We start from the raw sequence: 3,595 nt of genomic DNA, 5'->3' as shown, positions 1-3,595 counted from the left end.
GGTGAGTAGAACATGATGGAATAACGGAAAATCAAGGACCCAATGTAAAAAAAAAAACTGTGTTCCCTTTTAATCTCGGTCCAAATTGAGTTTCATGATTTCCATCTTTTTCAGATCCCGCCTTCTTCACTTCCAACCAATCCAAATGCTCAGATTTTGCTCTGGACCAATCAGACTATTGTTGCTAACCTCCAGCAGACCAATAGAAATGTGTCGTTGCTCCTCAGTCCCGCCCCCAGTGGCGAATGTGATCTGAAAACACGATTGAAGAATGAAACTCATCAGACTCGACCTGCAAGAGAAATATCTAAATGATATTTGAAAAAACAATTGAAATTTAAAAAATAAAATATGAAAAGAAATTGAAAAAAAAAACCTAAATCTGATAAAAAGAATAGTTAAATTTTTTTTCTTCTTTTTTTTCTTTTTCAAAACATGTTCTTTGCAACAATTGTGGAACAAAGTTGACTCCATAGCTCTGATGGTTTGTAGTGATGCGTTCAAGAACCTGAAACTGTGGGTTCTGATCCGGCTGGATCCATGTCTGGGAGGAGGTGCTCAGGCTAACGGGTCTGAGCGGTTCTGGGGGGGCGGTGCTTCCAGTCCCTCGTGGTTCTGATCTTGTTTTGAAATCATTTCTTTACCTTTGCTATGAAGAGAACATTTTATATTTATATAAATCCTTTTATTACTATTATTATTACGCTGATTTGTTTATGCCAATAAAACAAACTCTTCTCTGTAACTTTGGTCAAAACTCTTTTTTTTTTTTTTACTCTGAAGGTCCAGAGATCCGCTCCACATGTTGGTTCCTTTTAAAATCATTGCTGAGGTCTCTGCTGGCTCTAGGAGGGGGTTTGGTCTGGTCCGGTCTGGTCTGGACCGGTCCAGACTAGACCAGCTCCTACATCAGCTCCTCCAGGAGGAACCTGTGCAGCTGCTCCACCATCCTGCAGGTGGAGCCTTCATATCTGACTGTAGGTTCAAACCTTTAGTGACGAACAGACAGAAAATCAGTTAAAAAAATCCGAACCAAACGGCCACTAGAACCCGACCTTCCATCAGTGGAGCTTCTGATCAGAGCAGCGGCACCAAGCAGGAGGCAGCTGGTGGAAACTACGGTGGCTGAGGAGGGACAAACACCAATGACTGGATGGCTGAGAAGAAGAAACAAGAAAGAATCTGGATTTGATATAAAATAAGTCTGAGTCGGTGGTCTTTGGTCTGAGGCTCCACTGTCTTTGGTCCTTTTTAGCGGTCTTTGGTCCTGGTTTGTGGTCTTTGGTCTGGATGGGCAGTCTTTGTTCTTCGTTGGTGGTCTTCATTCAGAGTCGGTGGTCTTTGGTCTAAATTGGAGGTCTTTGTTCTGAGTCAGTGGTCTTTTGTCTGTATATGAGGTCTTCATTCTGGGTAGGGGGCCATCGGTCTGGGTCGGTAGTCTTCTGTCTGTGTTAGAGGTCCTCGGTCTGTGTTGGAGGTCCTCGGTCTGGGTCGGTGGTCTTCTGTCTGTGTTGGAGGTCCTCGGTCTGGGTCGGCCATCGTTGGTGTGGGTTGGAGGTCCAATGAGGTCATTGTTCAAAGGTATCAGTCAGGAGAAGGATCAGAGGAAATGGCAGCATGAGGAGCCGGTCGATGAGGAACGATGCAGATGCTACACAGACCACCCGTTCCTCTAATGCTGCTGAGAAAATGAGATGGTGGCTAACGGAGACAGCCAGAGGAACCAGGAGGTTCTGGTTGGTTCCACATGCAGTCCTCAGTATAATCATCATTACGGGCCTGAAAGAGTCAAACATGCCAGAACCTCGAGGGTCGACGTCTCATTGTTTGCAGGAACTAGACTTCTGCTCCTTCCATAAGAAACGTTTGGTACAAAAACTGAGCAGAGACCTCAGAGAGACTGAAGCAATGGTGGGGGAGGGGTGGGGGCATCATGCTCAGGGGTTGCTGGGACTGAGCTTTTTGTCTCAGACAGCAGTAACTTTGGACCTGAGCCGTTGAAGTGGAGACTGGTTTCCAGTCATGGCAGTCAGTCCAAACAGCAACGCCATGAGAGGAGCTGTGGAGACAGGTGAGCGCCACGGCAGCAGGCGGACGGTTCCAGGAGACCCACTACTGTGGCAGCAGGCCCCCCTAAAGGCCACCGGCCCTCTAAGGAGCTGTCAGGGACATGCTCCAGGGAGCGGTTATCTTGTTATGGCTCAGCATTGAATCCACATGACCGTCTAATGGACATTAGGAGAAAATCTGATTTTCAGGGAATCATCAGGAGAGAAATGTAGCTCAGGAATCACATCTGTGCAGCATGTGGGGAAGACTTCTTCCCACACCCATGACCAGAGAATCCCTGAGGCTGCTAGACCAGCTGAGCGAAGGAGCACTGCTCACTTCCTGTTTCACCTGAGCAGACGTCTCCAGGACAGAGGAAGAGGGAGAGCATGCCATGTCTGAGTGTGCCCAGAGTGCAGAAGGTTTCCCTGTCGTCAGGCAGAAAGGTCAGGGTTAGGAAGGATTCCCTCTCAGCTTCCATACTGTCTCTCTGTAAGCTAATCGTCTCACAATGCTTTTATTTTGTAGGTCCAGTTAATCAGGAAGCATTCCTGAATGGAAGCTCAGGGATTGTGTTCAAACATTTCCTCACCTACAGGTTCTGGAGGGGTTAGTTAGCAGACCTCCTTTCAGTCGCTTCCATGTTGAGGCTAACAGCAGCATCCTTTAACGATGAGGATGTTTAAAAAAATAAAAGCAGCGTTCCTCTTTAGGAACCAGAGATTGATGGAACGGATCCTTCTGTGACTCCTTGGTTTAAAGGCTTCCTCTGTTTGGCTCTGAAACGTAGCAGAGCTTCCTGCTGCACAGTCACCCCCCATCACCACTGTTTATTTCCCTTTTCTTTTTGAATGGGGGGGGGGTCCTCCTCATGTCTCAGAGGTTTCCATCTCATCTCCCAAACTGCCTGAAGGTCAGCTCCACTCTGCAGAGCAGCAGCAGCCTCCCATCAAAGCTGGCACCACCCGCTCTGCTCCACCTGTGGATGACTGATGTGCTGTTTCATGCACTTCTTAGAGCGCCGCTCACTCATACGCCCACCAGTGTCACCGGCGGTGCAGCAGGAGCCGCATCACTTCCAGAGCGCCGCTTCTTCATCTCTCTCCTTGAATGACTGTTTTTCTGCATTCCAATGTGATTGGCTGAGCTGATCTTTAAACCCGTATGACCCCGTTTCCATGATCATGTCAGTGCGGGGCGATGGGAGCTTCTGGAGGTTCTGTAGTCGTCTGTGATAAAAGCATCAACAGAATTTACTATCACATCTGAGTCTTTATATACCGAATATATAATGAAACGATTCTAACTTGCCTTCAGATTACATCAGATCAGACTGACGTCGAGACGGAGGTACGATGAAAAAGAGAAAGAAAAGCAGAGAAACGGGTCTGCATCTACAGAAAGAGGGAAAGAAACAGGAACACAGAAAAATAAAACAGTTTCACTAAAAATGCCTCTAAGTCTTTATTGGCAACTGCAGCTGTTTATTTATTCCCCAAATGACGTTAGTTGTAGACATTTACAATTACACACTTTATTTCATTGG

Source organism: Cyprinodon variegatus, unplaced genomic scaffold, assembly GCF_000732505.1.
Source record: "Cyprinodon variegatus isolate N-32 unplaced genomic scaffold, C_variegatus-1.0 Scaffold1272, whole genome shotgun sequence".
Lineage (NCBI taxonomy): Eukaryota > Metazoa > Chordata > Actinopteri > Cyprinodontiformes > Cyprinodontidae > Cyprinodon > Cyprinodon variegatus.
Note: the sequence above shows the minus strand (reverse complement) of the source record.